The sequence below is a fragment of the Chelonia mydas genome, chromosome 10, assembly GCF_015237465.2.
Source record: "Chelonia mydas isolate rCheMyd1 chromosome 10, rCheMyd1.pri.v2, whole genome shotgun sequence".
NCBI classification, from domain to species: Eukaryota; Metazoa; Chordata; order Testudines; family Cheloniidae; genus Chelonia; species Chelonia mydas.
In genome coordinates, this window is record NC_051250.2 from 76,504,989 (window position 1) to 76,531,464 (window position 26,476).

Genomic DNA, 26,476 nt, shown 5'->3' on the forward strand with positions numbered 1-26,476 from the left:
CTTGGACTCTGCCACTGGGATGTCAGGGATGGAGCCTCAAACTGGGTCTGGGCTTCCTGGGTCCTGGGCCAGCTATTGTCAGCAGGCTGCCAGGTGAAGAGTTGCAGCGTGGCTGCTCCTGTAATCCCTGTGGCCCTGGGTTTGAGGCCTATAGGTCACAACACAAGTCCTCACTCTCTGGTCTGTAGGCACAGTCAAGTTAGCTAGACATCCAGTCATTACTAATTGCTGTTGATGGGTGTCTAAACCCCCTAGGCAGCTTTGAAAAATCCCACCCCTAAATGGTCGCATTTGTGCCCACACTTAAGATCTGCTCCTGGAGGGCGCTAAGCACCCTCAACCACCCAATGACTTTGCTGGGAACTGAGGATGCTCAGCCGACTGTAGGACTTGGCTATAATTGTGGGACAAAACAGTGCCCCACAAAACCATGCCTGCAAAAACAGAGGCCAAGTATGAAATTAGCCCAGCATGAAATCAGCCTTGATAGTAACATCTGGCACGTCAGAAGAGCCCTGCCTATTAAGGATGTGATTTTCAAGTCTCCAAGGGGATTTAGATGCACACATCCCATTAATTGCAATGGGGAGGGGGTGGGCATGTCAATCCCAAGTGTGGCTTTGGAAATCCCAGCCTAATTGTTTATTCATTTTCACTCAAACAACATAAAAGATTTACTCTCCACTTTACCCTGAAAAGCCTTTTATCAACTAAGTACAGCCTCACTTTTCTGAAAATCTCAATTACCCAGAAGTTCCTGTTTGAAACAGGGTCATGTACCCTAATGTCTCCTAATCACATTGCCCAAACTTATCCAGCCCCCGCAGCATGCAAATAATCGATGCTGTAACGTACTCTATTGCTACGAAGCAACAAGCCAAATTCATTCCTGGTGTAGGATCATTGGAAATGAATGGAGTTATAGAATCAGATATGAATTAAGATCATTGTGCTGACCTACATGCTGGTGTGTGGCCTACAGAACTCATTTAGGCTGTGTATCACTAAGATTTTGGGACGAGGTATTATTCTGCTTGATTTAATTGCCAAAATTAGTCCTCAAAAGATGTTACCTTTTCACATGGGCTCTTATGGAAGAAGGTCAAAAACAAAAAACCTTGAACAAAAAGGTCTGTAACTGACTTGGCTATACTGCTTCCTATTTTAAGGATGGCATCAAACTGTGTTATTAAACAACAAGAACATTTCTCACCAGCTTTAAATTTTACATACATAACCCATTGAAACTAAGCAGATCCACCTAGGAAAATGTTGAAGCTAAAGCGGATCAAACACACGCTGTTCTTAAACTGAAGTCATATTGTTTATAGCATCCTTCAGAGACTGATTTATAATGAAGCATTAACAGTGTTGGCAACTCTCAAAATTTGATTGTGGATTTTGTGAAACTTGCTGTTTTAAACCAAACTCAAAGCCCCCGCTTTTGGCATCTTGTGACTATAACACACTCTCAGCTTTCATTAAAAAAGAAAGAGAAAAAGTTTCTAGCACTCGGGGTTAAATGCTTAAAAATGTGACTGCCCCCTAAAATCTCAGAAACCAGAAAGAAGATAAAAGGAACCTGAAATTGATTTGCTTTAAAAATCATGAGTTTTTTTTTTAAAAATCTGGTGCGCTGCATGGGGGACGGATTCCCAATTTTGGAACGCTTGGGGCTGGGGGCACTGCATTAACTAAACATTCAGGGGCAGATTCTCTGTTGTGCCCAGGGTCTGCTGGTTATGGAGCAGAAGAGGGTTCAGAGGAGCTATTTCTGGCCCTGATTCTACAAGCCCTCGCTGTTTCTGCACTGATGAAGCTCCACCCTCACTTCATCGGATGCTGTAGCTCACAAAAGCTTATGCTCAAATAAATTGGTTAGTCTCTAAGGTGCCACAAGTCCTCCTGTTCTTTTTGCGGATACAGACTAACACGGCTGCTACTCTGAAACCTGTCAATATTTACAGTGTTAGGGTAGCCTAGTGACCAGTTTTTTAACCACCATGTTGTGCAACCTTGAGAGATAAGCAAGGCTAGAAGACACAGTGGTTGAAACACCAGAAACTGCTTATCTAGTTAGGTTCTTACATGGTCCTCTTCACCTTGGTATCTGAATACTACACTGTCTACATTATAGCGATCGCTGTTGCTATCACTGGTGGCCGCACAATGGGAAATGTTAAGGAGAGAAAAGTCTAGCATGGACAATAGCCCGATATTTTCAAGACTGTCTAGTGATTTTAGGTGCCAAGGTTAGATGCCTTAATGGGGGCTAATTTACACCCAAACACTGAGGCACCCAAAAAGCACTGGTCACTTCTGACAATTTGGTTCTAATGTTTCTCCCTTTACCTTTCAGAGAACAGCTGTGACCCAAAGTAGCATATGTATTGTAACTAGAGCTGGGTGAAAATTGGAATTTCCATCCTATGAGATTGTCACCCTGGTTTCCGTCCCAAAACAGGCTGAAGAATCAAAATACAAGATTCTTTATTTTTTTTAGAAGAAAAGATCAAAAAAATTTTAATTTGGAAACGTCAACATGTTTCATTGCAAGTCAGTTCGATGTTAAACTGCATCTGCCTACGGTGCATCATGGGACATGTAGTCCAGCCCATAGGAGAGATTGCAGGCATAAAACATTTATCTACAACTCCCATGAGGCAGCTTAGGGACATGCAGTTTAATGAGGAACTGACTTGAAACAAAATGTTTCGGTTCAGTTCAACAAACCAAAAATGTTTCAATTTGGGGTTGAACTGTCCCAAGCCAAATATTTCTTTCCAATTTTCCCCAGTAGGAGACATGAACATTTCAGCAAAATTCAAGGTTTCAGAGTAGCAGCCATGTTAGTCTGTATTCACAAAAAGAAAAGGAGGACTTGTGGCACCTTAGAGACTAACCAATTTATTTGAGCATAAGCCATCTGATGAAGTGAGCTGTAGCTCACGAAAGCTTATGCTCAAATAAATTGGTTAGTCTCTAAGGTGCCACAAGTCCTCCTTTTCTTTTAGCAAAATTCAAGTTTTCCCACAAAGCATTTTTGAGATGCGTTGAATTGATGGTCCTTAGTGTAGCTTCTCTGACCAGTAGAACCTCAGCAATTCACACTGATGATGGGCAGAACCATTGCCTGAGAGTAAGGAGGGCAAACAATAAAAAAGGCAAGCTGAGGCATCACAAAACATACTCTGTTCATATAAAGAAAAGGAGTACTTGTGGCACCTTAGAGACTAACCAATTTATTTGAGCATAAGCTCACGAAAGCTTATGCTCAAATAAATTTGTTAGTCTCTAAGGTGCCACAAGTACTCCTTTTCTTTTTGCAAATACAGACTAACACGGCTGCTACTCTGAAATCTGTTCATATAGTTTGACACTTGTGGTTTTGTTTAGTTATCGACAACCTTACTTTATAATGTGCAAGCAAATGTATCACAATGTAGTGGGAGAAAAATAAGGAATAAGAGACTTCACCCCAAACCGTTGCTTAGAAGTGGGAAGAGGCTGCCAGTTCTTGGGAGGATTGGTGAATTAGCAAGGTTGCAGCCTACAATAAATACTTGTACCTTTCACCTTTTGTTGTAAACTTCAATAATGTATTATTTGTAATACAGGAGCCACAACAGGATTCAACTGAGAAACAGGCTTCATTGTGCTAAGTGCTGTAAAGGCCTCTCCCCCAAAGAGCTGCCACTGTAAGTAGATGAAACAGGCAAAAGAGGGGAGAAAGGAAGTATTGCTATTCGAGTTGGGCTGAAAACTGGTTTCGTGTCGCATGACAATTTCTTAGATTTTGAAAAAAATTTCCTGCCTGAATCAGGACAAAACGTCAAAATCTTGAAAATTGTTGCAAACTGAAAATCTGGAGGGGGGGAGGGAAGGGGGGGAAGAGTACAATTGGATCAGGTCAGTCAAAACATTTTTTCAGTAATTTTTGAATCATCTCAATTTTGACCTTTTTGAATGAATTAATTAATTTTTTACCGTCAATTAACAAATTTCTAAAAAAGGCATTTTGAACTGAAAAATTTTAACTTTTTGTTTTGAAAATGTCAAAACAGGACATTCTGACAATTTCAAAACTTTGTTCAAAGTGGGAAACTCATTGAATGCAACCCTTTCCCCATAAACAGTTTTGACTTGGTAGTTTCTGACAAAAAATGGGTCAATGAAAATTCATCAGACAGCTCTAAGCATTAACCCCATTTTACAGACTTGGAGTTATGCAACATGGGGTCCATTCTGCAAATGATATGCAAACCTAATTCCCATCTGAGATCAAGAGAAGCATTACATACAGTTTGGGTTTATCTACATGGCCCTGGAATTTGGACTATAGGGTATGAAATGCAGTGCAAAGCGGCAGGCTGTGTTCCAACTGCCCTGCGTGGACATTGCTGGGGCAAACTGAAGGGTACTTCGTTCACGTTAACATAGTCCTGTCTGAAAGAGGGCTAAGTTAATGCTAACTAGTCTGTACCTTTTAGTTCACACCAACAGTGTCCACTCAGGCTAGTTAGAGTGCAACAATTTGATGCACTCTGCAGTTCGTGGCCATGTAGTCCACACTGTGGCACAGCACAGACACAGCCTCAGGCCATGTCTACACTACAAAATTAAATTGACTTATGACAGCATACAGCCATTGCCGTAATTATATCACTTGTGCATGTCCACACTTTGGTCCTTGTGTCAGCAGTGCGCATCCTCACCAGGAGCGCTTGTATCGATTGTACTGTCAGTGTGGGATGGCTCCTGAAAGCCAGTAACAGTTGACGTAAGCAACACAGTGTCTATATTGACACTGCGTTGAGCTAACTACGCCAACCTTGACTCTATGCCGCTTGTGGAGGTGGAGTTATGAAGTCGATGTGGAGGGTCAGTTACGTCGGCAGGAGTGAAATTTAAGCATAGACACTTGCATAGTTAGAGTGATGTAAGCTGCCTTGCATCAGCCTAACTCTGTAATATAGACCAGACCTTAGTCTTGATAAGTGTGGTAGGAAGCAGGACTCCAAGAGCAGTTCATGGGGAGGGACGACACCTCAGTCTGCCCTAAGACAGCTTTATTGAACATGACACTGATTGCTAGTCAAACACTTAAGATGTATTCAGAATTCACCAACATGTCCAGATCTACTGTACATTCACGTCAGTAAATTAAACATCAGCTTTCCCGTAAGAGACAATGAAGAGAGTGTTCTTATTTTTGAAAGCTACATTAGTCCTCATCAGACATAAATTACACTTCAAATAAATTACACTTCAGAATGAGCCATACAACACAAATGTTGACATTGAATGGAAAGTTAATATGTTTTAAGAATAGAAAAAGCATTTATTAAATATCAAGCAGGATTAGAGTGTTAAAATGGATGCTACTAGTCCAATAATGGTATTGTTTTAAGGCTCTGCCAATGAAATGACTATTAGGGACCAATTATAAAGAAATTAACCAGTTTTAAAATAATTCATTAATTGGGCCCTGTAAAACAGAACCATTCATTAACTAGCTGAAAGAAATCCTTTTTAAAAAATTACTTCCATAACTACCGGGCTGCTGAGCTGTGGCTATCTGAATAAGGGAGGATTTTAAACACCCTAAACAAAATATTGAAAAATCCTTCTTTGTAACAGTGAAATACTCCTGATAGAAATTAACCCCAAAGGAAGGCAACTAACCCTAAATGAATGAGATTCGACAGGTCTCACAAACACCATTTAAAAAAGCCTAGATCCAAGGAGTGCCACTAACAACCGTATGCTTACTGCCTTGCCACATTGACCACCCATGCTATTTGCACCAGTTCCCGTTTTAAGTGGAGAGGAATACCGCAACGACCACAGTGAAAGTAAATACCAGGATTCAGTAGGTACCCGCTTTATTAAAAAATGGCACCTACTCTGTGTTTACTGTCTCAGTGAATTATAATCCGGATCCTTTAGAAGCAAGTGAGTGAGGATGGAAAGGAAATCAAGGAAAACCGACTTCATACAGCAAATGCTCTTTTTCAGGCTCTCTCTCCCATCCACTTTTAAGCAGGTTGCTTCTGTACTGCACAAGTCACACTGTGCCGAACTGAAATTCTTTTCAAAATATTATCCTAGCATTTTCTTTCAGCGTCAGGAGAAACGGGTCTCTTCACTAGACACAAAATCTGCTTTTGCTCTCACACATTCTGCTCCAGCAATACCAGGCAGACTTTTGGGTAGGGATCAGAAGCTAGGGCGCTCTATTACATTAAACTTTTAGAGGTGACTTGCAAAGCCCGCTTTTTAAAAAATTGGGCTTGTGGCCATTTTCTGCTTCATTCTGAAGTCTAAAGAAAGCCTGATTATACTTTTTCCTGCTTTCTTTCTTACTTTAGAAATACCAGAAATGGCAATTCTGGTCTCCCCAACTTTAGCTGAGGATATATACTGTTAGCTTTCTACCTTAAGTGAAAGGCTGCAGGTTTTGAATTTTTAACAAAGCCTACCTTTCTCCAAAATATTCATTAGACATTGGAGTTAAATAATGGCAAGATAAAGTTTTACACAGCGACTAAAAATTCCTTCCCCTTCAATTTGCTTTTGTGATGTCATCAAGGTGACTGGATAGCAAGTGTGGAAAATCGGGATGGTGGTGGGAGGGGTAATAGGAGCCTATGTAAGACAAAGCCCTAAATATCGGGACTGTCCCCATAAAACTGGGACATCTGGTCACCCTAGATGTCATCATATCACTACTTCTACACCATAGAGTCTTCCAAGCCTAGACAGGACATGAATTTCTAACACAGAAAACCAACAGAATTAAAAAAAACAAAAAAACCACAGCACCCCAAACCCCAGAACTTTTCAGGTCTTAGAATCATAGAATCATAGAATATCAGGGTTGGAAGGGACTTCAGGAGGTCATCTAGTCCAACCCCCTGCTCAAAGCAGGACCAATCCCCAATCAAATCATCCTAGCCAGGGCTTTGTCAAGCCTGACCTTAAAAACTTCCAAGGAAGGAGATTCTACCACCTCCCTAGGTAACGCATTCCAGTGTTTCACCACCCTCCTAGTGAAAAAGTTTTTCCTAATATCCAACCTAAACCTCCCCCACTGCAACTTGACCCTTGTCTTGCTTATAACATCAAAAAAAAAATAAAAATAAAAAAAAAGAACACAAACCCATTTCCCTCCGACTTTGCAGTTCACCTTTAAAACATTGTACTACTTTCTTTGATGTTTTAGTCTAGAGAATTTCCTCTTATCACTGTCTTTCTTCTCAGAAGTCTGTTAGCAACTGTAACATACCTAAGGATTGGCAGTCAGGAGTCAATGGTAAAACACTCACCGTTCCAAAAATATGTAACTGTACAAAACGTTCAGTCAACAGAAGCATCCAAAAGTCTGCTGAAAGCCAGGTTTTCCCTCTTTGTCTGGTCTCTGTGGTGCCACTTCCAGACCATGTGTGGCTATTGGTTTGAAATACACACACACACACATACCCCATCTGGATCAGAAAGGGAAGGGTTATAACAGTGGAGACTCCCAACCCAACCCGCACTGAAGCCAGTGATTCTTTCCATTGACTTCATACAACCTGGTATTGGCCACTGTCAGAAGACAGGATATTGGACTAGATGGACTATTGATCTGACCCAATATGGCCATTCTTATAGAAATGTAGGACTGGAAGAGACCTTGAGAGATCATCTGGTCCTGCCTCAGCACAGGGGGATGGACTAAGTAAACCTAGACCATCCCTGACAGATGTTTGTCCGACCTGTTCTAGAAAACCTCCAGTGATGGGGATTCCACAACCTCCTCTGGAAGCCTATTCCGGAGCTTAACTAACCGTATACCTAGAAAGTTTTTCCTCATGTCTAACCTAAATCTCTCTTCCTGCAGATTAAACCCATTACTTCTTGTCTTGTCTTCAGTGGACATGGAGAACAATTGATCACTGTTCACTAGATGACAGCTGTTAACATATCTGAAGACTGTTGAGGGGGGACCTGACAGTCTTCTTTTCTCAAGACTAAACACTCCCATTTGTTTTAACCTTTCCTCACAGGTCAGGTTTTCTAAAGCTTTGATCATTTCTGTTGCTCTCCTCTGGATTCTCTCCAATGTATATGCATCTCTCCTGAAGTATGACACAGTACTCCGGTTGAAGCCCCACCAGTATTGATGGGCTCTAGGACCCAGTGAGGTGGGAGGGTCCCAGAAATCCACACATCAATGAAACAGCCTGAGCCCCAGGAGCTGGAGTTGGCTAGCACAGGCCAGACATGGGTTTTTCTTTGCCGTGTAGACATAGCCCATAAGAGGAGCTAAGCTCTGGAATAGATTTCCAAGGGAGGTTGTAGATCCCTGTCACTGGAGGTTTTTAAGAACAGGTTGGACAAACACCTGCCAGAGATGGTCTAGATTTGCCTATCCTGCCTCCTCAGAGGGGGCTGGACTACATGACCTCTTGAGGTCCCCTCCAGCCCTACATTTCTATGGTGTCACTCACTGGACTATCCTTGTTCAATGCAGGTTTTAGTAGAGGTGTTAGGATGCACTTCTTAAAATTCACTTTGAACCCAGCTGAGCAATGAGCTGAGGCACATGTCCCCAACTCACCTGTTCTCTCAGCACGGCCCAGGCCGCCAAGCGTCCGTCCGTCCTGGGGTGCTAATAGCAATGCAGATCAGAGCGCAGGGATTCCTTCTTGCACACAGGGCGCCTTACAGCTCTGCATTAGCAAACTGAGTATCCAAAGGGGGAAAATGGCACCGAATGGAGAGGAACAGGAGGCTCAAGAAAGCATCAGATGTCTGAGCGCATGTGCTGGGCTGTCAGGCAGTATTTGCTCCAGCCTACGGCAACTGAAGCTGGTATTTCACCTCTTTAAAAATTCCTGGAGAGGAGGGGGGTCTGCCTGGGCTGCAATGCAATGAGCAGGCGTGGAGGCAGCCGGTGGGATGCATTCCAGCATGGACCAATCATGGTCCAACGTCACGGGACCGAAGGATAAATTAGAACAGCGGAAAACCAAAAGGCTCGATTTCACTGATGGCCTGACTGCTCCTCAGAAGCCCTGTCTGTGTCAGTAGTGTGTCCCCACCCAGGCAGACCCTGCACCCACGCCCTCCACTGGAGCCCTCACCTGCCACCCTTCCTGAGGCTCGAAAACTCACCCGCTCACTCCTGCTATGGCATCTGCCCAGAGCCCAGAGACTTTCTGCCACCCATTACTGTGCCTCCCTGCCCCCACTGCCATACTCCCCCCATATTCCCGTCCCTACTCCCCCGTACCACCCACTCCCATGCCGTCCACTGCCAGATCCTGCCGCAGCCCTCCCTCTCTCCACTGCTGCACCCTCCCGCCACCCACCCGTGTCACCCACTCCCACTGCCCTCCTTGCCTCCTGTGCCACCCACTCCCATGCCCTCCCGCTGCCCGCCATGCCACCCACTGCTGTGCCCTCCTGCAACTAGAGATTTATTCCCACCAGCTGCATCCCTTTTCCTTAGAGACCTTCCCTCCCCTCGGGGCTCTCTCCAGCCACTGGCATCCATCCTGAGCATGCCGAGGCCAGTTACCGGGCTATTATTATCATTATTTTATCTGTATTGCTGGAGTGCCTTGGTCGCCCAGTCCTGGACCAGGACCAGGACCCCCTTGTGCTAGGCGCTGTACAAACCCAGAACTGATAACAGAAGGGAACCGATGAATAGCACTAGGCCCTGAGCAGGCTCTTCCCAGGAAAGTCACAGGGCAGCAGTCAGATCATTTGAAGGGGAGGAGACACAATTTCCCAGCACTGTTCACCACAGCCCTCCTATTTCCCAGGGGGAAATCAGAGCCATCGCTGCAAACCACCCCCACTTCTTCCCAGGCCCTCCCTACATGAGTTTGTCCAAGGAGAGGCCCAGCATGAAACAGAAAGCACAGGTCAGGAGTAAGCAGCAGCGGGAAACAGCACTGCAGAGCAGCCCCTGCACTGTGCTGGTGTTATCAGTGTCGAAGCTGCTTGCCAGGAGCCGGAACCACACCCACACAGCACAGGGTTTTAATCAATAGAGGCAGAGCTGGTTTTATTGAGTGAGCCACCTGAGAGTACATACACAGACACACCCACACACACCCCTGCTCCGAGCACTTGCAGGGAAGGCAACAAGAACAAGGAGACTGGCACCGCATCTCAAAACCTACCATCCTGGTGCCTGGCTTTGTCTCAGAGGGGCCCGCGCTCATTGCAGGAAGCAGGGGAGAGCACATTAGACCACCGGAGCAGTCTGATCAAGGTACCTTCACAGATAGAAGCCACTTCAGCTGCGGGGTCCTGCAAACAGTCACTGAAAGGAGACATCACACAGGCGTTTCAGGGATCTCACACAGGAAGCTATTTGGCAGCATGGAGATTGGGTGGCCAGAAAGCTGGCTAACAGGTTGAGTGGATTTGCAGCACTGGAAGATAGATAAGAAACACTATTGCCTCAAGGGTGTGTACTCCCTGTGGGATTGCTTCTCAAGTGTTTAAACAGGGCAGGGCTGGGAGGGTGGAGCAGCTCTCTAGCATGTCTGAAGCAACCAGGAGAGCTGGGAAAGTGCCTTGGGCCCTCATTTTCCACCACAGGGCCTGCGGGGGTGGAGGGAGGATGGGAGGGAGCAGCAGTGAAGAGGAATGAGCAGCGAGCTGCTTGTTATAACCATTTCTCCTCAGACTGTGGCTCAGAGGAAGGGCCAGATGTTGTTTGCAGTGTTGGTGGAGCTGTGTGGGGCCCAGGATGAGAGAGTACCAAGGTGGGTGAGGTAATATCTTTTATTGGACCAACTTCCACTGGAGAAAGAGACAAGCTTTGAAGCGACAGGGAGCTCAAAAGCTTGTCTCCCCACCAACAGAAGTTGGGCCAATAGGAGATTGGCTCTCGAAAGGAATGGGCAAGTAGAGGGAACGTTGGAGGCCAGATCTGCCCTGCCAAAGTAGGGGCTTGTCTGTACTTGAAATGCTCCAGTCAGTGGCACAGCTCCAGAGGTGCTGCTGTGAGGACACTCAGTATACTGCTGGGAAGTGTGTTCCCATCACAGTAGTTAATCCACCGCCCCAAGAGGCAGGAGCTAGGTGCACGGAAGAATTCTTTCCATGGATGTAGCGCTGCCTACACCGGGGCTTAGGTCAGCTTAACTATGTCACCTGGGGGTGTGTGGATTTTTCACACTCTTGAGCACCATAGCTGGGTCAAGCTACTTTTGAGTGTAGGCCTGGCCAAGGTTGCAATTGCTGGGAGCAAGGAAAAGGCTAAAGGGGGGGTGTTACAGAGGTGCAGGACTCTGCGTGGAAGCACACTGCCCAGGAGTTACTTGGCAAGATGGGCAGGAGGCTGAGAGGGGAACTATCAAGGAACAAAGCTGCAAAATTAAACTGATTCCCAAACACCCCAAAATGAGTTGAAATCATGACATAAAACCCTACATCCAGCAGTGCTAGGAATCCATACAGTCGTCCCTATACGCTCCATAGCCATGCAGCTCAGATCCCTGTATGCTCCATGGACCACTCATGATCTTCTGGACCCAGAGCGAGCAGAAAACGGGTGCTAGCAGAACACCAGCGGGCTGGTATTCATTGACCCCACAAATCTAGCTGCCAGCTGGCTCTACAATTCTTTTACGTCATGCCCCCTGCCTTTATTATTAATTTGTGTTACTGTCGCACCAGTGGACCCCAGTGTGTCAAGCGCTGTGCGAACAGAACAAAAAGGCAGTCCCCAGAGTCAGGAAGGTGCCTTTGGACCCCGGGCCCTATTGGGTGCTGTCATGCATTGATACTGGCTCCATTTCTTTTACACCCACTTTAACATTTAGTGGAGTGGGTGCCTGTAGGATCACATTAGGGGAAAAAGATACAGGAGCCATTCACAGACCGTCTTCTGTTAATCAACGGGAGCGTCTGTGCTTTGTAATGTAATTGAGGTCTGACACATGGAGCTAGCCAGACAATAGTGCTTGTTAGATTTCACTTTCCAGCAGGGAAATGAAACATAGAATCATAGAATATCAGGGTTGGAAGGGACCCCAGAAGGTCATCTAGTCCAACCCCCTGCTCAAAGCAGGACCAAGTCCCAGTTAAATCAACACTTTGATCCAGAGGGCAGACTCGGCTGCTGATGTGTATTACAAAGCATGTGGATTCGAATGAAGTATATAGCACACACGCTGATCAGGTCACTACCTTTTTATTATTGGTATTTGTAACACAGTAGCTGAGCGGATACTGCTCAGATACATGGTAATTGCTTTTGCCCCACACAGTTAAAAGCTAAGCGTACAAGACAGCGCAAGGGTGTGAGGGGAAAGAAACACGGACAGCTGAAGTGACTAGCCCAAGGTCACACAGGACGGGACTAGAACCTTGCTCTTTGGACTGTCAAAACTGAACGGAGAAGCTGCGTTCCCACGGCTCCGCAAAATCCTTGAACTTTCCCTTTGAATCCTGAGTGGAGCCTCCAGAACAGTCAGATGGGAAACCAGATCAGGGTTAACTACCAGCTGGATCATTTGCAGTCCTTGATTCCTTAGGGGCCCACGGCTAAAAAAGGGGGAAAAAAGCACGTGGAATGAGACAAGATGGGCTCAGAAAAAGAAAAACAGGAAGAGAAAATATAAGCAAGAACTCTGGTGGCTACAGGTTGCCTTCAGAGACAAAAAAAGTGTGCATTTCCTTGTTTGTTTCTAACCCTTGAGACAGTATCAGGAATGCAGGAAATTGCATATTTTACTGAGACGTTTCAAAAAAAAAAAAAAAAATGAAACTCTGCCATGGAATTCAAAAGCAGAGAGAGAAGTATTTGTCTTCAAATCTAGACTTACCTGCCTCACCCATCAAGGGCTGCTGGCATCTGTACACTACCAAACTGATCCTATTTAAGCGCAGATATTAATACACAGTTGATCCCAGTCCACATTCAGGCTGACTGGTTCATAAAAGAATCAAATAAGCTCACGGAAGATGGTTAATAGCCATTGGTGCACCTAAGACATAACCCCATGCTCTGGGTTCTCTAAACCTCCAAACAGCCGGAAACTGGGACTGGACAACAGGAGATGGATCACTCCAATGCCCCCATTCTGGTCATTCCTTCAGAAGTACCTGGCATTGGCCACCGTCAGAAGACAGAATACTGGGTTAGATGGACCATGTTCTCTGACCCAGTATGGCCGCTCTTACATGATGTTCTTAAGGATATTTTTTGAAAAGTTGCCCGCTCTCACTGACACAGGGTCAGCTCCATCAGGGTTCGTTACCCTGGGAGCCCGCCAGAGACAACTGAGCAGCTGTGTTTGGCACCTTGTTGACTCTGGCTACACTGGGCGGGGTTCCATGGCACGATGGCAGCAGGTGGTGCCCTCTCCCCACTAGATTTTCCCCAATGTTGCCAATGCCAGCAGAGCTTGGCCAGCATTAGCCAGAGTGGGACATACATGGAAAACAGGCAGACCCTGGGAGAGCTGCTTTGGTGGCAAGTGGTACTATGTTGCCATGAGGGAGACAGCAAGCCAGCTCCGACCACCTTAGATGCAGATCTCATTGGACATCAATGCCCAGTCAGAATTGTTTTCATAGGGGAACCTTCTGTTCGGTCATAAGAGCTTTCTTCCCCCACAGTCTCAATCCAGCAGTGATTCCTCCACTGCAGAGGACAGGGTTGTATTCTCAACCCTAGCCCAGGAAGACTTGGGAACTCTAATATCATCCACAGTTCCTCTGATCTTGAAAAGAAACATTCAGTCCCAATCTCCAATGTACACGTTGCAATTACTAGTAACGCCAAACTCACAGCAGCATTCAATTCAGGGAGGCATGGCCCTGCCATTATCGGATTTATTTTGCATAATGAGGCGATACCAACTCTCATCGAATTAAAGGCCTGCACCATTACAAGGAAAGTGGCCATTCGACATTTGGGTATTGTTAACCACAACAAAGGGATTCCACCTCAGTAGTCTGGAGAATCCCAGCTTTACCACTGTTAGGGGAATAAGTCAACTGGCCTTGGTCACTATGTCACTAGCTTGAGTCTTTCTTCTTGTGGGGAAAGAAAGCTTGGAACAAGCAGTCAGATCTTCAGGCCGAGTTCCTAGGAGACCTGCTGATCCACACACCCCTGGCTCCAACAAGTTTTTTCTGATGACAGTTTCTTTGATTATTTAAACCACGTCCCTTAACTGTGCAGTTTGGGATTAAGGAGAGAGAGAAAACCCAATCTGAATCAGTCCCAGAAGCAACACAATAAGGAAAAATACACCCATTGTTCTTAAACATCCCAAGAGGGTCTAGTCCAGGGCCTGGTCTACACTAGGAAATTAGGTTGGTTTAACTACGTTGGTTGGGGTGTGAAAAATCCACACCTCTGGGCGGCGGAGCCAACCTAAATACCTGTGAAAACTGCACTAGGTTGACGAAAGAATTCTTCATTCAATCTAGCTATCACCTGTAAGGGAGGTGGATTAATTATGCCAACAGGAGAACACCTCCCATCAGCATAGGCAGTGTCTACATTCAAGTTTTAAGTGTAGACGAGCCCCAGGTTATGAGCAAAAGGTTTGCAAAATATCACTCAGCTTAACCATTTCTGCCAGCCCCCACATCTCTGCAGGAGAGAATTAAATAGACGCATACACAACTTAAAAAAGAGAAACTGGAAACTAATGTGCAAAGGTTACAGCCCAGAACAAATCTGTAACAAAAATGTTACTGCATCATAACCCTTGACCGCAAACATTTATAACAGGATGCAGCTAGAGGCCGATTCCGGGCTGTGTTCCGTCCCCTTGATGCTGCTCCAAAAGTGGCCAGACCTATCCGAGCCCCCTCAAATGCAGGGGCATTCTCACAGCAGCGGTCATGTAGCAGCTCCAAGCCACCCTCAGTGTAGATGCACAGATGGTGGCAGATGGCAGGAGTGGGCATGGCTGGAATGCTTTGATTGGGCCAGAAGAGTGGACCAGAGAGGCCTGTCTGAAGTCATCATAAGTTACAGCAGCCTTATGATGGGAACCAAGGTATCCCCCCATACAGCATTGGGAGGCTCCATAAAGACACCGTTGCCCCCCTCAGCTGAGCTGCACTTGTGAGAATCCGACCCACAGCGTCACAACAAGAGGCCCATCATGGGTCCTGCAGTGCTATTAATCCAAACATAGCTGCCACCTGCTCGTTCCTATTGCTTGTGACGATGACTCCTTTCAAAAACAGTGCCACTGCACAAGTGTGTATTATGTAGAGATGCTGCGGGGACCATCTTTCTGTTCTCTGTTTGTACAGCACCTAGCGCAGTGGGATCCTGGCTTGTAGGCCCTACTGCAAAACAAAATAAACTAGAGAATGGGATTCTCTCTCTCTCTCATTCTCTCACTGGCAAAGTTGCAAGCGGGACCTGGATTAAAAACTCGTTAAGCGCAAGACTCCAACCTCCCAAAAATGTCTCTTTTGCAAAACATGTTTAAAAAGGACAAAACCTTTCTCTGCGCTTTGGGGCTGACAGGTTTGCAACCCACGGGACAGAAAAAGGATCTGATCAGTGCAGTACAATCTTCATTTAAAAGAATAAACCCAGTAAAACTCCTACATTGTTTGCTTAAAGCCCGAGCAGTTTAATTAACTACTTTGGGGAGGGATTTAAAAAAACCCAACAAATAAAACAAAACCCCAAACCTTTTTATTCCATGAGCAGTTTTGTCTAGAGATTTGAAGACACTGAGCACCACCATGTGGTTCCAGAATTTAATGCAGCTGAGGTTTTTATTTATTTATTTAATGTCCCATCTGCTTTAGGATGCAGCTAGGCACCACATCATTCTGGGCCTGTTTACAATGACGTGCTTTCGGAGTAGCCCTCTGGAGGCTAATGGGGATAGTCCAAATTTACACCTGCAACAATGAAGGTAGAATCTGGCCCTGTGTTTCTGTGCTGCCAATGTAGCTCCCGCATCAAATGAGGGAGTCACTGAGAGCTGGGCCCTGCACTGGAAGCTGGAGATTGGCAAGCCATGCCCCAGAAAATCCAACGGGCTGCAGATTTCATGCCAGTGAGCCTCATCAACCCTTCTTTGCTCCCCACTTGATCTGAGAGGGAATCAAGGGGTGGGGGCAGAATCAGACTGAAGGCAGCAAGTTTGGCCAAGGAAAGGGAGAGTGGCTGAACTGCAGGTTTTGTTCCAGGGCCATGGAGGCCAGCAACACATCATCTCCATGGAGATTTACACCCACGGCCCTTATTAGAATGAGCATCAAGAGCTGGGACATGGCCTTGCTTCCCTGCTGTCCGGATAGAGCAATAGCTTGTTGCTGGCCAGCTCTGGCCTCTCCCTGCAGGCTCAGAGGACCGTGCTGGAGAGCTCCGTAAGCCTGCCCCGTAGCAGGGTGGCTGTGAGCCGTGGCAATGCTTTCAGGAGACCCAGGTCCTTTGTGGAAGGGCCTGGCCGGTGGATGGTGCCTGCCCTTGACAGAGCTGATTGGTTTGTTCCGTCCCAAGGGTATGTCTTTGGGCCAGGCGGCTGGGCTGCCCTGGGTTCAGCCACACAAGAGGCCTCTTACCCTTGTGGGGCTGCTCAGGGGCCACGCACAGTAGTAGTCCCCAGAGCAGGGGTGGGCAAACTACGGCCCGCGGGCCGGATCCGGCCCCTCAGGGCTTTGGATCCGGCCCACGGGATTGCCCCCCATGGTGCCACAGGCCCCGCGCCATTCTCAGAAGCGGCCAGCACCATGTCCCTGGGGCCCCGGGGGCAGAGGGCTCCATGCCTTCCCCTTGCCTCCAGGCATTGCCCTCCACCCCCGCAGCTCCCATTGGCTGGGAACAGGGAACCATGGCCAATGGGAGCTTCGGGGGAGGTACCTGGAGGTGTGGCAAGGGCAGCACGCGGAACCCTGTGCCCGCCCTCCCCCCAGGGGCCACGCAGGGACGTGGTTCCAGCCGCTTCCCGGAGTTGCGTGGCGTCGGGCTAGGGCAGGCATGCAGGGAGCCTGCCCTGGCCCCAGTGCATGCCGCTGCCACCCCGGAGCTGCTTTAGGTAAGCGGCACCGGGCCGGAGCCCGAACCCCTCCTGCACTCCCAGCCCCCAACTCCCTGCCTACACCTCGCACCCCTCCTGCACCCCAGCCACCTGCTCTGAGCCCCCTGCTGCACCACACACTCCTGTGCACCCCAACCCTCTGCCCTGAGCCCCTTGCCGCACCCCTCCTGCACCTCAACTCCCTGCCCTGAGCCCCCACCACACCCCATACCCCTCCTGCACCCCAACCCCCTGCCCCGAGCTCCCTCCCGCAGTCCGCACCCCTCCTGCAACCCCTTCCCTGAGCCCCCTCCTGCACTCCACACCCCTCCTTTGCCCCAATCCCTTGCCCTGAGCCCATTCCTCCACACCGCACCCCCTCCCACACCCTGCACTCCCTCCCACACCCCAACCTCCTGCCCCGGCCCTGCATACAATATCCCCACCCAGATGTGGCCCTCAGCCCAAAGAGTTTGCCCACCCCTGCCCCAGAGTGTGGGGAGCACAGGGACTGTTCACTCCCCTCTTGCCCCACCCAGGTGTCCTAACAGGAGCCGGAAGGGGCAATGCACCTTCTTTCCACTGGCCTGTGGAACTGGGGGGCAGCACACATATGCATGCACACAGGATGCGCAATCTGCTCAGAGATCCTTGGGTGATGTGGCTCCATGCTGACCTGACTCACAGCTCAAAAGTACATGCCACGCTCTAGCCCTTTCTCTCCAAGCTCTGCCACTCCAGCTGCATCCTCTTCCTGTCCCTAGGCCACCTGCCAAGTTGGACAAGTGGAATCCCAGTACATTGTGGCCTATGAGGCTGAAATGCTCTCCCCACCCAACACCTCACATTCCTTGTTTTCTTCTCATTAAACAGTCCACCCAAGGAACATGGGCCCTCTGACTCCGGTTCCACTGATCATGACACACCTTCCCTTTTTACAAACAAACAGAAGAAAAACAGGTAGATGCCCAGACCCTCACGTTGCACTGATCACGAGACACAGGCCACCAAACTGATGGGCTCTAATTGCTAACCTCAGCTGTGCACCCACACGTCCAGAGACGAAAGGCCAGAGAGACACAGATTAGAAGGGGAGAGACCTATTACCATCCTGTAGGTCATCTCTCACCCACCCCCGTCACCATCCCAGTGGCTTATTAACCCAGTACCGTGGATCTGGCATCTCTCTGCTCAGTAAGAATAGAATTCTCACAGTCATAGGCCTGGCCCAAACCCGCAGAGCTGCACGCTCCAAAGCTGGAGAAATGTGAATCCGGATTTGAATGGCACAGCCACTGTCCCATGTGCACCAAGGCAAAGCTCCCCGTTCCAGTTACCCCCCGGCTTTGGGGAGGCTCAGATCTGCACTTTCTGGCTATGGCCTCTCAGATTTTGGGGCTTCCTGTTTTGTACACTGTAGCTGTGACAGCTCTGGTCTGAATCTATCATCCCTTGCTCACGTCTGCTGGAATCCTTTGCTGCTTCCTCTGCTAAGAACATATCTGTTCCTCTCTCGTTCCCCTCGCTTTGCACTGCATTCAGCTCTGTGGGTGGATTAACCACAAATGGGAAGGAGAACATCTAACACTGAAGGGTGGGAGCAGCCAATGAGCGATATTGAGGGCTGCTTCGTCTGGCCTTTACCTCAAGAGCTCGGCCTGCCTCTTGCTATTCCCAGCTGAGATACTGGAGGCAGAAAGAGAACAGGGAGAGCAGCAACATTGTTCCTTTTGATGTGTTCTGGGGAATTTGGAAGATAATTAAAGCCCCAAGTGAGTCCAACTTCTTCTGCATTAATGGCTCTCCGTGATGGCCAGAAACATGAGTTGTCACCCAGCCAGATCTCTCACATGCTGTGATAATAATAATTGCTGCAGAAAAAGAATACAGGAAATCAGCTTTTCCCACGCCAGTCTTCCTCATAACGGAGTTATTTCCTCAAAACTCCCTCCCAAAGCCACAGGTTCTCTCAGCGTAGAGAATAAATGCCAAAGGAGCCCAGATGCTAACACGGATCAGCCGCCCGACGAGCTCCTCTCGCTGAATGACTGAAGTCTAACGCCATGTAGCGATAACGAAACGAACACCTAACCAGTTAATTAAAACACAAGCAAAACACTGTAGCATAGCCATGAATCATGCTGCTGGACAGAAACCCAGCAGGAATCCCAAGTTCTGCAGAAAATAACCTCTCCGGGGGTTTCTGATTTATTTACAGCTATTTCTTCTCCCAGGTGCAACCAAAATAAAACAGACTGGCAAAGCCTTCAGCTGCACTCCCTTCATACAACTTCAGAGGTGTCCCTAGCCTGTTCCCGGCCAGCCATCACCCTCCAGTACATCCCACAGGGTTGTAAGGCTCTGTACCTAATAAGGTTCAGGTGTACCTCACATGCACATGAATAAACCTCACATGCACATAGAAATCCTGGTTCTTCCCCCACCTCAGGGGGCAACCCAGAGAACGTAGGCCAGTACCACTTCAGATTTAACCCCTAAATCTTTGTGCCAACAGCTGCCTCAGCTGGGCTTCACCCAGGGGATAACTGGAGCTGTGTTAATCACAGTTAAGGGGGTCCCCCACCTCACACAGACCCTGTCCATCCCACTACACATAACTTGTAATACGGTCAGGTGTCTAAAGTTTCAGCAACACGTAGCGGTTGGTTCATTTGCATGGGTCTGTTGTGTTTAGCTTGACTCCTCCCATCTACATTTAAGTGACGCTACACGGAGCATGTTTGCCTGATCAGTGTAGACAAGGACAAGCCATGTTCAGAATGAGCATTGGTTAATGGTCCCGAAGCCCTGGTCCCAAGAGGGTATTGCTGGCCATGTGTGACAGATGGAGAGACACAGAGGGAGGAAGTAATTTGCACAACGCTACCCAAGGGAGCCATGATTTGGGCCATGACTGGATAGGTTGAAAGCTGAAGCAAGACAAATTTATACTAGAAATAAGATGTGAATGCTTAAAAGTCCAGCTGACGAACTATTAGAACAGTTTAGCTCTGGATGTGGTGGATTTGCTGTCACCTGGAGTCTTTAAGGCTATGTCTACACTCGTAATTGAATGACAAAAAACTTTTGTCTTTCAGAAGTGTTAAAAAAAAAACAACACACCCCCGAAAGACAAAAGTTTTGCTGATGACAAGCGCTGGTATGCATCCGATGAAGTGAGCTGTAGCTTATGCTCAAATAAATTTGTTAGTCTCCAAGGTGCCACAAGTACTCCATTAAATTAAGAGTCACACTGGGAATAAACCTAAGCCTCTTGAGCCATGATAATGTTAATGGACGTGTCTCGCCGCAGGAGTTGTAACCTTTCTGCAGACATCACCACAGACCTATAAATGTCAATGAAAGATTTTTATTTCAGTGGACTATTCAGAGCCGCTGCGGTGTTAATTTAAGCGTCCCGTATAAGCTACACTCCATGTGTAGTTATATTTGGGAAGAGAACCATGTGAAGGACAGTTCAGCTGCACTTTGGAAGACTCGCATTCAGATAGGACTTGGGTCACAAGAGAGAGCTGGATTTCACAGTCTCCTTCTAGGCCTTGGGGACTTTTATCCGTACTACCAAACTCTCATCCACTCTGCAAAGTTCTGGTTCTCTGTCTCGCAGACACACCCACAGCACATGACCTTTTCCCTCCCAAGTAGCTTGGCCACACTGCAAGGCTGCTTAGCGCCCCTGCTCCTTCCGATTCCAGGCAGGTTCACAAGCCTTGCTCTACTTGAGCAGCGTTGCATGCAATGCTGCACCAGGCCAAGCGCAATAGGTAAGGGAAAGACATTGGCCGTCTAAGTGCAGATGCAGCCGTTGCTGGATGCTCCTTTGGCATCGATGCTGAGAAGACACATGAACAGTGTATTTAAGTTTGCAGGCAAAGCAGCCAGCATTGTTGGCTGTTCATATTCCCGTAGTGCCCAAAAAGGTGCTGGGGTCTGCATGGATATATAGGGAATTAAGTCCCTGATCCAGAGAGCTCACCTCTAATTATTGCTTGCTTGAGGCCAGTGTTATCTTCCTCACGCTCGGATTTCAAATGGTCCCAGAAAGAGTCTGAGCAGGGATTGGGAAAGAGTTTGACTCCCACTCAGTTGAAAATCCTGGAATGTCACTCTCCATGAGGCGTGATCTGATGCAGACACAGCCACTGCAGGCAGAGTTCATTGTCTGGCTACAGCTCACTACAGGCCCCGTCCTGCAAGGTGCTGAGTGCCTCCTGGGAGGTGGTGAGCATGTAACATCCACTGAGTCCAGGGCTCTCAGCACCTCCCAGGATCATGTCTGAGCAACTGAAACACATTTCTAGCAACATGGTCCTTCCAGCATTAAAAATCAGAGATAAAACCCTTTCGTGGATGTCATCACTTCAGTGCCTCTTCTCTCCTGCCAGAGCTCTGAGTATTGACTGCTGGAAAGTCCTTTCTTGTTAAGAACAGCCATGATTTCTTTTAAGACTCTTATGTACGACATTGAATATTACCATATTTACATTAGATGAGCTCTTTGGATTTACAAAGAAGCAGGGGCCCTGGGTCTTCAGCAGATGAAGGGCAGGAGACTCCAACTTCACGTATTCCCTGAAAAGTATGATCTTGGTTTGGGCAGGGATGGTGTCGCTAGCCTCTGTTTGCCAGAAGCTGGGAATGGGTGACTGGGGATGGATCACTTGATGATTACCTGTTCTGTTCATTCGCCCGGGGCACCTGGCATTGGCCACTGTCGGAAGACAGGATACTGGGCTAGATGGACCTTTGGGCTGACCCAGTATGGCCATTCTTATGGGCTACAAAACTCCACCCTCTTAGAACATGCTCCTGGCTTCTCCTTCTACAGACTTGCTCAAGTGGTACAACAAAATGAAGACAGGGATATTTGGGGGGGGGGGGAAATCAATAACCCCCCTTCTCAGCTCACCTCCTAAGAAATAGATCAGCTTTTACTATTTCTACTGTGCTATCATGTAAGGACCCTAATCCAGGCCTCATCGTACTAGATGCTGTACAAACAAAAGCAGTCTAATCATAACTTTAGGGCACACGATACTACTGGGTTGAAGGTGAAAAAACAGAAACTGGGACCCTATTTGTATCCTCTATCCGATCTGCTCAGCAATCATTTGACTGCTTCTGAAGAAACATCAGTGTCCTTTCCTATATTAGGAAAGTGAGTCAGTGCAAATTCTCTCCAGCATCTGAGCATTCACGGAATGGCAGGTTTTAGGCTCTCCTTTATGCAGTTGTCTTTGATGGAATTCCCACCCACTGAATAAAATTCGCAAAAAGAAAAGGAGTACTAGTGGCACCTTGGAGACTAACCAATTTATTTGAGCATAAGCTTTCGTGAGCTACAGCTCACTTCATCGGATGCATTCCTGAAGTTGATAGATTTCCACTCCATATGGCTAAATGCAGTGCCTTGCATAATGACAGGTTTCAGAGTAGCAGCCGTGTTAGTCTGTATGCATCCGATGAAGTGAGCTGTAGCTCACGAAAGCTTATGCTCAAATAAATTGGTTAGTCTCTAAGGTGCCACAAGTACTCCTTTTCTTTTTGCGAATACCGACTAACACAGCTGCTACTCTGAATACAATTCATTTCCTTCTGTTTTTCCTCAACTCCTGCAGCATAGCTGGATAAACTGTGTGATCACAAACAGCATGCCTACATGCCGGTGAAGAGAAGTGACAGCACAAAAGTCAAATGCAAACTCACTGAGTGACTGTACATGTAAATTGCTTATACTATCTGGATCACTCAGCTACGAAACTGACAACAGTTGTTTAGATTTAATCAGCCTATTTCCCTTATTAGTGGTGCTGGAGTTATAAGGTTGGGTATCAAACTGCTCTCAATTGCTGATATAGGAGTTGAACTCATTGCCCTAACATAAATACACGCACTGTACACGGTATGCGTGCTACATGCAGTAGCCTGGAGTGGAACTCATGTGCGCTGACTGTTCGGATTGCTGTAGAGCGATTCACTTGACTGGGACTGCAAAAGACTATCAGAAGGCAAATGCAGGACACTTACTTGTCTGCAGTGTTTATGTCACAGCTCCATGCAGTGGGAAATTCTTGTAAACGTGACTGCTTAGACGACAAAAATCACAGCCACCTAGGCGAAGAAAAGAACATAAGAACAGCCCTACTGGGTCAGACCAATGGTCCATTTAGCTCAATATCCTGTCTTCGGACAGCGGCCGGTGTGAGGTGTTTCAGAGGGAAGCTTAGAAAATAGCCTGAAATATAGAGAGAGTACTACTGGTTGCATGGGCAAAAACCCTGACAAAACCTGGTTCAGCTATTTTAATTAATTAAAAGCACCAAGTTTGTTTGCTGTGTTTCATGGGTCATTATTATTTATACAGGAGTAGTGAGAAAACCAGTGGGGATTTCTAAGAAGAAATATAAATCCAGAAAGTTTAACAAGTTTTACCTAAATGTTTATTCATCAGAACATTTAAAAATGCATTTGTCTTTATTTGCTATTGGTTTCTCTCCTGTTTAAGAAGTTTCAGTCATCCAATCAAGGATCAACAACCATACCATATAACCCAACACACACCAAATAAGGAAGAGAGGGGCTGACAACAGTTTGTGAACAATCCACAGACAGAAGATTATTTGTCAAACACGGATGAAGAACAAATCCATCCAGAGAACAGGATCAGCTAGTGAGCCAATAACTGGACAAGGGATTAAAATCACCATGAATATGGATTGCAACCATCTCTGGTTATGTCTACACTGCAGTCAGAGGTGTGATTTCCGCTCCCTGCAGCATGCCTGTCTCTCCGAGGCAGCTCTCACCCGCACCTTTCCTTGCTCCTCCAGTCGGTGCTTCAACCAGCTCTGACTCACCAGGCCTCTCTCTTTCTCCTCACCTCCAGGTGCCCGCTTTTAAACCCAATTGTGGGGGCGAGAGGGGAACTAATTAATCCAAGGCACACTGGCCTCTACTCCCTCTTAAAGGCCAGGGCCAGCCTGTGTCAGGGGACAAAATTAACCCTCGTGTGCCATCCCAGTCCTGGGCTGTCCCACGGGGAGCCTGTCCACATTATAGAAATCTCCCCAGCCTGCCACGTACACCAGAGCACTGCCTATAAGCTCCTCAATGCTACATTCAGCACCTCTCCCAGCACAGCCCTCCTGCCCCTGACACGCCCCTTGCACCAGGGCTTGCCAGGGACTCCTCCGAAGGCAGCCTTACAGCTGTGCTTCTCAGCGCCCACACCGGGGAAATCCACCCCAGCCAGATGCAAGGCTTTCAGAGCCTCCTCACCCTGCGCCAGCCCTCTGACGTGGCCTCGAGGGGCTCACCCGAAAAGAGTAAAATACCCACTCACCTCAGCCTGATATTACTGAGCACCTGCAGCTCCCGCTGACCCCGGGGGCAATTGTGGTTGCTCAGCACTTCGGGATATTGGCCCACTTCTATGAGGGCTGCCTTTATGCTGGCCTGTGTACGTCGTACACACCCGGCAGGTCCTTGTGCTTTGTCTGAGCTAGGGCTGGGAACAGGCCGATCGCCCTGGAGACTGATGTTCGGTGTTCCACGGCAGAGCAGGTACAGGACGTGCGGCAGCCCAGCCAGCTGCCTAACACAGCCCTGCCCGTAGGCCGCCATCCCTGACCTGGAAACAGCAGGTGGACTAAGGATGAGAAGGTGATTCCCATTGTCCATGCAAGCCTGGGCTTCTCTTCAAGGGCCGCTAGCACCAGCTGGAATGGGCACATGACCAGTAGGAAACAGACTGAGATCACCCACTCATTTAACAAGGGAAATACTGCCCGGTTCTTGCCAAGCAGTGCAGGAAGTGGGCTGGTGGCTTAGAGCTGGGAAAGGCCCCTATCTCATTACCAGCGCCCTAGAAGTCCATCACAGCAGGCTTATAATGCCAACTGTCCCCTGAAGGAGAAAGAGTCCGGGTCTCACACACATACCCTCTGACGTCCCGGGCCTGTGCTCGCCCGGGAGGCCGACCTGAAGCTGCAAGGGACTCTGAAAATGGAACAGTTCCCCCCGGCTTATCTTTGAACATAGCAAGGACTGCACAGCAGGCTCCATTGTGTTTTTAAAATGGTCTGTCCTTATTCAGCTCCGTCCACACGGTGTGTGATTTCTCAAAAACATGCTCTGAGCAGATACAAACCTATGAATGAGACAAAGGGCCCCGTCCTGTACTGACTTGGTCTCTCTCTCCTCCTGCCCCGGGAGCCCGACTGACTTACGTGGGATTGCAGAAAAGTCAACACAGAATATGACCCAAGGCTTATAATTATAGCGTGTGTTAACCTTTTGTTTATAAGGCAGCGAGCATACAGCAGAGGAAACAGGAAACAAAAGCTGAATGTAGAGCCACCTACAGGATCAGATTATTTAGGTGGTGTGGTAAATAACCCTGCAGCATGCAAAGGGTTAATATCAAGATGCCTTCAGCAAATGGGCATTAGCTGGTGCAGCGCTTTCCTCTGTGACTTGCTCAGAGTCAGGAAATGAGGACACTGTGCATCATGCAGATTGCTTCAAGGCTTTCATTTGCTCACACACAGTGGAGACCAGTCACCAGAGCATTTCCAGAAGGGTACTGAGTGCGAGATTGATGTAGATAGCAGCCCTCTGCAAATGCTCAGCCCCTTGCTGGACCAGGCCCTGTGCAGTGTTGCCAATGTTTGCGATTTACCCATGAGTCTCATGACATTTGGTGTTTTTCTAAAAGCCCCAGCTCCCGGAGCCCTGTGATTATGTGAGGATCTCAGCATTCCATTTAATTTCGCCCCGATTATTGCAGAGAAAAGCTTGAAAATGTGACTCCAAGTGCACCCTATGGGCTCAGAAACAATATGGCAAAGGAAAAGAATTCCCAAGGTTTTTTGTTTTTGTTTTTTTAATCTCATGGTTTTTAAGCCAATCTCATGATTCTCTGGGCCCTATCCCAAGATTTTTAAACGCAATATTGCTGCTGTGAATGGGGGGATGGGGAAAAAACCCAGTCAGATGTATAAGCCTAGGTGAAGATTTATTGTAAGTTTTAAAATATTTTGAGCACTCAATGTGTCTCACATCCAGGTTGCAGGTAGAGCTGTTTTTACTCCCAAAATTTTGTTTTAGTTGTTAGAAATCACATGCAATACTTTAAAAAAAATCTGCAGAGAGAATGGGCAAACAAGGTCAATCCTTCATGTGAAAGAGTTTATTTTTTGGCATTTATTATAAATCCATCCTTAATCCACTTTATCCTAACCTACTTCTTGAGTCACTACTGAAATCAGACCAGCTGCCATAAGTGTAAATCTTTAGACCTTTTAAAAGTCTCATATTGGAAAATTACCCTCCTAGCTGGGTCTAAAAGCACCGGACAGGTGTCGTATATTTTTAGTCAAGTTTGAAAGAGTGATGGGATTTTTTTAAAGGCACACTGACAGCTTAAATCATAT

At 47.3% G+C, this 26,476-nt stretch overlaps 1 long non-coding RNA gene across 3 annotated transcripts in view; it reads right to left on the reverse strand.

The window, feature by feature from the left end:
• Positions 1-23,963, reverse strand: part of LOC122461989 — a 38,689-nt gene extending 14,726 nt beyond the window's left edge. For 2 of the 3 annotated variants that reach the window (XR_006284304.1, XR_006284306.1), the window contains exons 1-2: positions 23,855-23,963; positions 23,070-23,153 (exon numbers count right to left, since the gene is read on the reverse strand). This is a non-coding gene — a long non-coding RNA (uncharacterized LOC122461989). Of the gene's footprint in view, positions 1-12,119; positions 12,559-23,069; positions 23,154-23,854 lie in introns of those variants that run through there. The other variant, XR_006284305.1, reaches the window with a different exon arrangement.
• Positions 23,964-26,476: the final 2,513 nt, after the last annotated feature.